At 41.8% G+C, this 12,042-nt stretch overlaps 1 protein-coding gene and 1 long non-coding RNA gene across 3 annotated transcripts in view; one reads left to right on the top strand and one right to left on the bottom strand.

The window, feature by feature from the left end:
- LOC311604475 overlaps window positions 1-633 on the bottom strand; it is a 104,874-nt gene extending 104,241 nt beyond the window's left edge. Inside the window, exon 1 of the long non-coding RNA XR_014781508.1 lies at window positions 515-633. This is a non-coding gene — a long non-coding RNA (uncharacterized lncRNA). The remainder of the gene's footprint in view (window positions 1-514) is intronic.
- Window positions 634-6,878: 6,245 nt separating this feature from the next.
- Window positions 6,879-12,042, top strand: part of CDYL (chromodomain Y like) — a 219,564-nt gene continuing 214,400 nt past the window's right edge. The window contains exon 1 of one of the 2 annotated variants that reach the window (XM_084795437.1): window positions 6,879-7,041. The gene's annotated coding sequence lies outside the window, so the exon portion shown is untranslated. The remainder of the gene's footprint in view (window positions 7,042-12,042) is intronic. The other variant, XM_084795438.1, reaches the window with a different exon arrangement.

Genomic DNA, 12,042 nt, shown 5'->3' with positions numbered 1-12,042 from the left:
ACATATCCAAACCATAGCCTAATCCTAAAGTAGAAGAATAAAGCAAGCCCTGGAACTGAAAACAAGCTAAAACAAACTAGTAATTTTGGAAACTTCCCGCACAGAAGAAAGAGATCTTCGCCAGATTTTGTGGTCAATGCTTTGGCAGCGCGTGTTTGGGGGCACCCTCCTGCAGAGAAGGCTTAGATTTCACTCAACCATTCTATTGCTAAAGAAAATACTGGGAATATCATAGGATGATATAATTAAGTACAGCACAACTATTATAAACTAAAATAACCATATAAAAAGAAATGTAGGAACAAAATTAAAGAGGTTGAATTTTTAAAATCAATATTAAATTTGAAGATTAGGGGAAAAACGATGCAGTGTTCTATTGGTAACTTTGGAAATATCAGGATAAATGTGTAATCTTTTGGGGGTGGAGAGAAAAGACAGTGATCTGATCGCAAGCTGGAGCTTATCCTGGACTTAGCCTCCCAAACAGCTGAGACTACAGTTTCATGCCACAGACCTGAACTGATGCATCCCAGAGATACTTGTGCTTTGTAGCTTTTCCTGTTCCAGCTTTCTCTCTCCTGAGGTCTCCTGGATCTTTCCCACAAGTGAATCTCCTACTTCCTCCTCTTACTCCTCCTCTCCGGCTGGCAAGGAGGCCAGTCTTATTCTCACCCATGATCAACGATTGACTGTAAATTGCTTTATTGGCATAACAGGAGACAGCTGGAGAGGAGAATTTATACAACACTGAAACGAGAGATTCTCATAAGAAGAGCTGTAACCAGATATTGGGGGGGTACAGAAATTAGCATTTTAATTACACAATGACCTTATGCCTACATCTCCCCCTTTTTTCTAATTAAAAAGCTCTTTTTTTACAGTAACAAACTATATGTAAAAACTGTGAAACTATAACTATCTAGTCTTCAATCCCATCAGAAACTTAAGAAGAAATATTACCTAAATATGTAGGAAGTACAGGTAAGCAGCTTCCAAAAGTATAGAAATGACAGAGATATTTGGCTGCCTGGACAGTCCCCCCCCCAAAAAAAATTCCCCGTAACATTGGAGCATCATCTTCAGCCCTTCTGGCTCAGAATATTGGACAGCTTTTCTATGGAACAGGAATTATAAAGGATTTCCTACTCTGTCCTTACAAAGCTCATCAGTTGATTCTCCTGCATCCAGATTAGCCAGTTTTGGATGGTATTCTGTCTGTGGTTGACTCAAGAGCATTGCCTTACCAGCTCGCTCGCCACATAGGAAGCTTTTCGTGCTCTTAGAAGTAAAATGTTGGTCCTTCCAGGAGCAGACATGTATCTCACTGTCAAAAAAAAAAAGCCTTAAGTGAATGGAATCCTTAAATGCCATACTCTGTATATCTCTGGGATTTTTGAAGCTCATCTATCTTATCTGAATTGTTTGTTTCTAGCTATGTTTTATCTGTCAATCTAGAAAACATATTTTTGCAATTAGCTAGACTAGTATCTAACACGACCATAAGTTTGATTTTTTGATTGCTAACATGCATTTCCTAATTATCCTAAACAGTTGGTAATAGCAACTTTCAAAAAGACTAGAATTTAACATCGCCGTTTTAAGAATTATGTAAGTACAAAACCTTAGCATGTTGTAACCAAATATAATGTTAAATCTGTACCAAATTACAAAGATTTATGCCAATGTAATATTTTTGGCTTATTAATGTTCTTTGGTCTAAACGTAGATTTAATAATCTACCCTTTTATTTATCATTCCTATAGCCAACACGTCTAAAACAATAACAAACATCTATCACCCAGAGAATGAAAAAAAAAATCCACCCCCTTTTGGGAATCGAGCTTAGTTTTCTTAACATATACAAAAAAAATAATTAATGAAATACTTTTAATGTAATGACTGTGATTGAGCATATTTTTACCCAGGAGGCCATAATAACGCACTTTAAAAAAAAACTGACTTTCTCTACATCTGAATCTAAAAATTGCAATTAAGAGAAAGGAAGTAGACCCAGAGGTATTCCTCGGTGGTAGAGTGCTGTGGTGGCATGTCTTGGTTGGCATGTCTCTGGAGCATTTTCTTTCTTCGTAATTGATGTAGGAGGTTCAAGACCACCGTGGGCAGTACCCTCCCTAGTAGTCTTAAGAAAGCTAGTTGGGCAGAAGCCACAGGGAGGGCAAGCCAATGGGCAGCATTCCTCTGTGGTATCTGCTCCAAGCCCCTGCTTTGCATTCCTGCTCTAACTTCCTTCAGTGACGGAGCATGGCCTAAGAGTTGTAAGATGAACCAAACCCTGTGCTCCCCAGGTTGGTTCTGGTCAGCAGTTTATTAAGCAGCAGAAAGCAAACTGTTGTAACCACTTCCCTAGCATGCGTAAGGCCCTGAGTTAAATCTCAAGAACCGAGAGAGGAGTTGGGGAGTGAGGAGGAGGCCGAAGAAGTAAACACTTACCCTGTATTTACAAGGAAATGCCAGCTGGTAATAAAGGAAAAATGGTAAAAAAAAAAAAAAAAAATTTTTTTAACGGTTTTTCTTTTCTCATGAAATATTGATCCCAGCAAGAATAATCAATGGACACTGAAAGTATTAAATCAGATAAATGATAGAGCATCGACTGGGAGTGGGAGGGGTCCTCAGTCTCAGGCACAATGTTAAGATAAGGAGAAAATCAGTGTCTGTGTTCAGATTAATCAAGAGAGGATTTTTGTGTTCTTACCACAGAAAGCAAGTTGGACATGATAGATGTGTTTGCTTTGATCGGTCCACAGTGAGCACAGGTATAGAAGCTCCATGCTATGCCCCTTGAGTTCAATAGAATCATTGTCCATTAAAAAACAAAAGTTTGGAAAATAACACTTAAAACAAAACGTTGGTGGTAAATTATATGTCCACAGGTGGCTACGGATCAATCCACAGATGACTTTCCAGTCTCGCCATGTAGAGGCCTGGCTATTGCCACCTTAAGCAGGTGAGCCAGGCAGCGTGTGTTTCCCTTGTGGCAGGATACAAAATGACACTGTTGCCCATAGATGCCCTTCTCAGACAAGATGACTTTCATCTCGGCAAGTCTTAGTTCTTTATGACTCCCAAATACAAGAAACACCAAAGAGCAAGCCAGCCAAGATAACCAGATAGATCTAGAATAGGGAGATTCTTAAGGGCGGCAGTCTACTCAGGAGGAAGGGACATGGGGAGTGGCCATCCTCACAAAGAGGATGTTCTCGGTCGGACCTGGATTTAGGCAAGAGAAACAACATGATTGTGAGATGACTAAGGAGTGTTAGCCTAGACAATTACATTTGAGGCAGGCATGATGCTGTGATCGTGTCACGTGAGGGTGTGTTAAAGCACTCAGACATGAGCCTAGGTTCCCTGGCTTGTTATTCTGTTTTATTTTAAAGACAGGGTCTCACTGTATAGCCCAGGCTAGCTCCAGACTCACAATTCTGCTACCTAAAAATCCCAAGTGTTGAGATTACAGGTATGTATCACCAGGCCTGGCTCTAGAAAGGCATCTAGAAAATGATGTGTAACTTTTAAATGTTTTTCAAATCAATTATCTCTCTGTATATATGATTTTTTGGGGGGGCTGTCCATATCCTAAGATTTACACCTGTAGATTCAAGTGGCCATGAATCAAAATAAAACAAAAAACAGTTTTTAAGGCGCCTACACTGAACATTCACACACTGTCTCTTTCTATTATTCTCTGAACAATGTAGTCTAACAGTGATTCACACAGCATTTGGAGTGTTTGATGCCATCAGTACTCCAGAGGATATTTAAACTACACAGGAGGCTCTGTCTAGACTGTGTGTGAATGCTGTACCATATTACACAAAGACCTTGAGCAGCCATAGATTATTGTCATCTTAGAGGGTCCTGCAGCTAAACCCTCAGATCCCAGGAAACAATTGAATACATATATTTACATGAGAAGAAAATATGGCAAAGCTTTAAAAGTATTAAATTTACATGGGTTCTTTGTACTCTCCTTTCTACTTCTCTGTATTAAGTATTTTATAATACAAAGACAAATTTAAAATGAAGTATAAAATGCAAAAAAAAAAAGTAGGTCCAGAAAGATGGCTCAGTAGGTAAGACAACTTGCTTCCAAGCATAAGGACCTGAATTTGAATTCCAAGCATCTATGTAAATAGCTGGGCATGACCATGTTTGCCGATAACCCCTGCTATGTAGAGGGAAGAGACAGGATAATTACTGGGAATTTATGGCTGCCAGAGCAACTCGAAGTTCGGTGAGAGGCCCTGTCTCAAAGGAATAAGGCAGAGGATGATAAAACTGAATACCTGGTGCCTTCTGTTGGACAGCCCAAGTGCACACACACATAAATATGCATGCACAAATATAACACGCACACCCCAAGAAAAGAATACCAAAAAAACGCACATACTAAACAATGCAATCAAGTTGTTTAATTCCAAAAATATTTGTTCATATATAAATATATAGAGCCAGAAAGCAGGTTCAATGGAGAAACTTCTTGCTCCACACGCTTGAGGACCTAAAGTTCAGATACCCAGAACCCACCGAAAGCCAGATGTGATAGCACACATTTGTAATTCTAAAATCTCAACAGTATGATGGAGGCAGATCCAGGAGAATCCCTAGAAGCTCTTGAGTGGGCTAGCCTTGTGTACTCAGTGGGCAGAAGACAGACCCTATGTCAAGATAGAGAGTAAGAACTAACACTGAAGGTTATCCCCTGACCTCTAGACTGCCCATATTCACACACACACACACACACACACACACACACACACACGGGGGGGGGGGGGGAGAGAAAGAGAGAGAGACATGCCACACACACACACACACACACACACACAGAAACACTACAAGAACAGGCACAAAGAAAAGGAAAAATTTTAAATCAGAATATATCCAAGAAAAGAAGAGTTTCCAGGACAGATTGAATGCTCTGAGTAAACTAGGTGAGGCCAGGTTCCCAGTGTTAAAAAACGTCACAGGCTCCTAGCAAACAGGACTGACTTCACAACTTCACTGTTCCTGTTTCAGAACCATCTTCCATGCAATTCCATTGTCGATGGCCACACTAGGTTGTTTGCAACTGCTGGCTAGAGTCAGGCCTTCCTGGAGACCAGCCTTCTCTCTCTCACCAGCAAGCATAGACCAAAAGAGATGGCAGCTTTGAGGGCACCTGTCTATAGATTTCAAAGTAAATCCATCCCCCAGGTATTTCATGGTGGCAGCTCCAAACATGTAAGGTCCAAACGGCTTGGAGAATGAATTCTTCAAGGCAAATACTCATGAAAAAAGTAATAATAATTAAAGTTTATCTTTGAGGGACAACTTTTAGAATCAAGATAACCAATGTTTCTGGGGTTAGTCCATCTTTGGTTTTGTTGGATAATTGGATTCCTTTTTGTTGTGGTGGTTTTGGTTTTGGTTTTTTCAAGACAGGATTTCTCTGCGTAGCCTTGGCCTGTCCTAGAACTTGCTCTGTAGACCAGGCATGAGCTGTTTGGTGAGGTGGAAACTTCTGGGCTGATTGTGGAGCATGCCTGCCATCCGCTACCTCTTAGCTCTGCTGAAGGAACCTTTTGCTTATGTGTAAGGGACACGGGGCAAACTGAAGTCGGGATGAGAACAAAGTTAAGCACACAAACAAAAAAATAAAAATAAAATACCAAGAGCAAGTGGAGAGAAGCATCAGCACCCAGAAGAGATCCACCCACCTTGGCCTCCCACGCTGGAATTAAAGGTGTGTGCCACCACCACCCAGCAGAGAATTGGATTCCTTTAAGATGATTTGTTTTTCTTTATAAAGCAAAAATAAGAAAATTGATCAAAGGTTTTATGGGGTCCTAGAAAGCAAAGGTGAGGGGTTAGGTCATCTGAGGCAGTGTGGGCTCTGGGAGCCAGTTCTTCACCCATCCCAAGCATACACACACACCCGTTAAACTGTAAAATCATCCTGAATTCCAGAGTAACAGCCTCCTTATCCAGGACCAACAGTTTAGAACATTCACCCACTAGCCACTCCATCCCTCCTGAAGGTCTTCCCTCCCTGGACACTTGGGCTTCCTCTGCTGTCAGTGGGCATCTCCTGCCTCTTTCTTTTTTCCAGTGCACACTAGACATGGGAGTTTCACAAGCCTCATGCTCCTCTCTCCCTAAAATAGTTTAGCCCTTGCCACAGCTTTGGCTAGCTCCTTTGATGACTCCAACTTACATCAGCCTCACTTTAGCTTTGGTCTTGAATCCCACACCTAAATGGCCAACTCCAGCTCTTCTGTCTCCTCCTATGTGGCATCCTTACCATGAGTGTCACCAGCCTCTCCATTTTACTAACCCTGAACTCTGAGATACTATCTGAAACACCGGGGATTTGGTCTCCTTGACAGGTTTAGAAATCAGTGTTGTTTGCTTATCTGGTGTGTGTGTGTGTGTGTGTGTGTGTGTGTGTGTGTGTGTGTGTGTGTCTGTCTGTCTGTCTGTCTGTCTGTCTGTCTGTCTATGTGTGTGTCTGTGTGTTATGTATGAGTGTCATACATGGAGGTCAGAGGACAACTCTGTTCTCTCCTTCCACCTTTGCAAGTTCCAGGGATCCAACCAGGGTCTTCAGGATTGTGTGCAAGCACTTCACCCTTGAGCCACCTCGGTAGCTGGATCACTGTTTTTTATGTGACATTTTCCAGATGAAATCAGCCCAAGGCCATGATTGTCCCCCATAAAACTTGGCTATGATTTGTTGTGATGCCCTTGGCTTCTGGAAGGATCTTGTAAGAAGCTGTATGACTCAGAACTGCCTTTCCTACTGAAGTGTGGCTATGTTAATATTACATCACAAAGGGGACCTTTTATGAGGTAGTCTCTGCCTGTGAAGAGAAAGCCAGGGCAGAGGCAGCCGGCAGTCAGAGTGAAGGCTACCTTGCTTTGCGTTGGTTTAGTGACCCACTTGTTCCTTAAGGACGCCTGTCCCTACCTAACAGCACTCACTCACCTGAAGGCGATGCTCAGAGGTCCAGAGGGGACTCTTCTCAGGTGATAAAGCAGGTAGGAGTAGGAAAAGGAAACACAGACTAAAGGTACCCATGTAGAGCTCCTTCCATGCTTTAACCCAAAGCCCCACTCTCACATGCTCCACTTAAGGGCTGGCCATGTTTTGGGACAGATGGGCTTCTGTAATTATGAGAAGGGGTGAATCCAAGCAATGACAGTGTGCTCACTCACACGGCTTATGTGGAGGGTAGAGGTTGATGTGGGAATGCCTATCTAAGTTGCTTCTCCATTTTCTTTTTCTTCTCTTTTTGACATCATACATCTCAATGAGCCTGAAGCTTGCAGTTTCAAATGGGCTGGCCAGCCGGCATGTCGCAGGTCCTAGGTGCTGGAGGTTACAGGCAGCACCTACCTAGCCTTTGCAAGAATATAAAGTGAAGTGCTCAAGCTTCAACAGCGAGCACATTACCTGCTGAGCCATCTTTGCCATGCCCAAAGGAGTTTTCAAAGGGTGAGGGCTGAATATAACTCACAGCACTTGCTTTGCATGCGGGTGTCCCTGAGTTTGATAACCAGCATTGGGAGGTGGGGTGGGGTGGGATGGTTAATCAGTTAAGAACACGTGTTGCTCTACAAAGGATCCACGTTTTTTCCCAGCACCCACAGAGTGGTTCACAACCACCAGTAACTCCTGTTCCAGACATCTGACACCCTTTTTCGACCTGCATGGGTACCAGGCACACGCGTGGTACACATACATTCAAGCGAAACACTGATACACAAACTGTTGTTTTGTTTTGTTTTGTTCTATCTTTTGAGACAGGGTTTCTCTGTGTAGCCCTGGCTGTCCTGGAGTCGCTTTGTAGACCAGGCTGACCTTGAACTCACAGTGATCCACCTGCCTCTGCCTCCCGAGTGCTGGGATTAAAGGCATGCGCCACCACGCCCGGCCCTGATACACAAAATTTTGAAGGCAAAAAAAAAGATTTTTTTTTTAAAGATGCAAAAGATATATTCAAAATTCAAATGAATTTTGTGATTAATTAAACTTGGGGAATGAAACAAAGGGAAAAGTCTCAAATATGATGCTCAGATTTTAGAATAAATGACAAGTAGAGTGGCTATGCCACTAAAAACTATGAGCCAGAAAGCGTGTGGAGGAAAGATGAGGCATCCTAGTTGGGGACAGCGGTGATGAAGTAGGGGCATGGCACAGTGTTGGCAGACGTAAGTAGATGGTGTCATGAAACTACATGTACAGCTTGATCAACCAACAACTGTAAAATTTATACAATCAGCTCCTTGGTATCTCCAGGAAGATGTCTCAAAAGTACCTCAAATGCCAGACATCCAAAATTTAGCTCATCACCTTCCCTGCTAGGCTGGTCCCCTTTGGGCTTCCCTAATGGAGTAGATAGCACACTCATTTAAAAGCCCACGAGCGAATGGAATAGTGTCCATTGAGTTTCACTGTCATTTTTAAAGTAATATTTTTATCAATGTTTTGAAAATATCATAGCGTATTTTGATCACATACAACTTCTCCTGGACCCACCAGCATCTTCTCACCCCCTCTTTTTTTCTCTTTTTATTATTACATATAATCATATAAATACAACATGTTAAGTCCATTTAGTGTTGCTAGTGTGCATTTCTTTTTAGATTAACCCCTTAGTACAGGATAAAAAATTAGGGTGCCCATCCTTAGAGAGGATCTATTCTCCCTCTCTGTCGTCATTACTATATGTCACCAAAAACTACTTTCTGCTTTCCATATCTCTCTGCCTTTGGTTCCTTTCCATCTTTGGTCCATCACAATCACCATGCTCCATCATGTCACCTGAACTGTTCTGACCACTCTCTCTAGTCTTGCTCTTACAAAGCAGCAACACGATCTTTTCACAAGGAAAGCCTTATCTACTTCCCTGATATGAAAAGGTCTAAAAAAAAAAGATTATATTGATATTAAGATAAAGAAGGAGCCACACTGGTTACATGGCCTTAGTCCTTTCCTTGTGTTGCTCTCTGACACCAGCTTACACTGCTATGCTTTGAGGTGTTCCAAACTCTGGCCTTTGTTCATCTGCCAGAATATTCTCCATGCACCCAGATACCTGAGACTGCCACCCTTACTCAGCTTCCAGTTTCCTCTTCCATGGGAAGTCTCTCTCACTTCCTCCTGAGCTTAAGTCTCCTCAGCATGGTTGTCATCAGTCATATCTATTTTTTATACAATGCTTTATTTGATCCTTTCTGTAATTCCTCTATCTTCATTAGAGAGGAAATGAGGCTCTGAGACTCAAATAATTTACCTAAGATGCTATAGTAAGGAGGTGATAAAAACCATTAATTCAGTGTCAAGATCTTTAAATGTTTTATTGGATCATATAACCTCTGACCATACACATCTATTACCCAGGTATTGAAGACCTTCAGCAAATGGGAATCAGGCAAGCCACATGGCTCAGCAGGTTAAAAGTGCTTGCCACCAAGCATGATGGGCTGAGGTCGATCCTGGAAAAGTAGAACTACGTTCTACAAATTGTCCTGACCTCTACATGTATACACAGTATGGCATAAATACACAGACACTAAATAAGTGAAATTAAATTTTTTTAAATAAAACTTGGGCTGAGGAGATGGCTCACAAAGTAAAGGGCTTGCCACACAAGTGTAAGGACCTAAGTTTGGTCCCCATATCTCATGTAAAGCCAGGCGCAGCAATATCTGCTATCCCAGTGCTCCATATGGCCAGATGTGTGGTAGAATTGGAGAATTTCCAGAAGCTTATGGGCCAGCCAGCCTGGCATAGACAGCAGCAAAACAAGAAACTGTCTCAGACATGGTCTTCAAGTGCAAAGGACTGACGCCCAAGGTCGCCCTCTGACTTCACAGCACCTATACTCAGCCATGTGAATACATACACATGAATGCATATACTCTGCGGCCCAACATACACACAGAGAGACAGACAGACAGACAGATGGAGACAGAGACAGAGACAGAGAGAAAGGAGGGGTAAAAATGAAAAGACAAGAGATATAAGCACACACACACCTAATTCCAGAACTTAGGAGATTGAGGTAGGTGGATCTCTATGAATTTGATGCCTGTTCCATCTACGTAGCAAGTTTCATGTCAGCCAGGGCAACAGAGTGAGATCTAGTCTCAAATAAGCATTTATATAATGTATTACTATTATTTATGTGCCTGTGTGTTTTCTAAGGGGAGTTTAAAACGGTGTATATTCATTTCATGATAACATAATTGAAAAGCACTTACAAATAGGATTGCATCTTTGAACTTTATTGGAGCTTCCCTTATGGCCTAATACATAGCCTATTGTAAACGTTGGAGAAGAATTCCATTTTATGTTTATTTTGGATGTGCATGCATATTGTTGTATGTTCAGCTAATATCCATGCTATTTTTATTTCTAATTGATCTATAATTCTTAGAGATATTTATTAAGGCACTCCCAACTATGGCAGATAATTCATATATTTTCTTATTTATTTGACATAATTCAAGATTGTATTGTTTGGTTCATGTGTGTGTATTCAGTTTTCTATTCTTCTTCACATGTTTCTTGTTTTTCTTTTGTTTTGAGACAAGGTCTCTCTCCAAGAACTCTATTCTTGAACTCACACAGCTCTGCCTCCCTCTGCCTCCAGAGAGCTGGTATTAAAGCCTGCACCACAACAGCTGCTCTTTAAACATTTTAAGCTATGAAATATACTATTTTATTGCATGCCTTCCACCATGCACAAATAGCTACAGAACAAGACAAAGGGGTAAGAGGAAAGAAGAAAGGACTAGAGGGAGGAAGTAGAAGGGACTATACTCAGACTTCTTCCCCAAACCAACCCCCGGATTTACTTTCTCCAACTACACCCCACCTTCCACACTTCTACTACACCCTAATGGTACACTCGAGCTTTTATTCCATCTATGGAGTAAGTAGGCCAGGGTCTTCATGATCTAAGCATCTCTTAGAGCACATGTGCTTTGTTACTCACTTCTGCATCTCTCAACTAGATGAAATTGATGTGCAAAATTAACCGTTACAATGAATGCATCAAAACTTCCATCTGTGGCTGAGGGTGTAGCTCAGGTAGGTTGGTAGAGCGCTTGCCTGACATGCACAAAGCCCTCAGTTCAACCGCCAGCACCAATATAAACATGCAGACATGGTGATGCATGCCTGCAATCTCAGCTCTTAGATGGTAGAAGCAAGAGGATCAGAAGTTCAAAACCAGCCAGGGCTAAATAATAATTTGGAGGCCATCTTGGAATACATGAGACTATATCTTAAAGACTAATAAATAAAAGTACCAGGGGCCAGAAAGATGGCTGAGCAGTTTAAAATATTTGCTGCTCTTCCAGCAGAACTGAATCACACCCCCACCGAGCATATTAAGTTGCTCACAAACGGCCTGTAACTCCGGCTCCAGAGGTTATAATGTCCTCTACACACACACACACACACACACACACACACACACACACACACACACGTACATGCACACGCACACACACATGCACACATGCACACATGCACACACACACCACCTATAAAGATATGTTTTAAAAGCTTTCTACTTATACAACTTAAATATATTCTACAAAAAAAGGTAAATACCGATTATTTTAAAATGAGAAAAATGAAAAAGCCATTTTCATTGACACAAGAATCCCAATACTCTTGATCAATGTCAGTCCCTGTGCTTTTCTCCCCAAGATCATAGAAGCCTTACAGACTGACGATTCTTCTGTCTTCTTCGCCCACTGGTCCCTTAGTCTCTATATGAAGGAAGTGCGTGCTGACTGAATACATCCCTGGAAGAGGCCCTTTGACTTCATCCTTTCCCAAGATGAGAAAATGATATAATGAGGAAGCCCGTGACTTCACTAGAGGCCACACACGTAGTGACTGTGAGAGAGAAGGTAGAAGAAACTCAGCTCCTAGGGCCATTAGGAAGGCTCAGGGGATGACGTTGCTTGCCACCAAGCCTGGTGAGCAAAGTTTGATCTGTGGGACCCTTACGATGGAAA

The sequence above is a fragment of the Acomys minous genome (assembly GCF_964271855.1).
Source record: "Acomys minous genome assembly, chromosome: 9".
Taxonomy (NCBI): domain Eukaryota; kingdom Metazoa; phylum Chordata; class Mammalia; order Rodentia; family Muridae; genus Acomys; species Acomys minous.
Note: the sequence above shows the minus strand (reverse complement) of the source record. Positions and strands in the feature narration are given on the sequence as shown.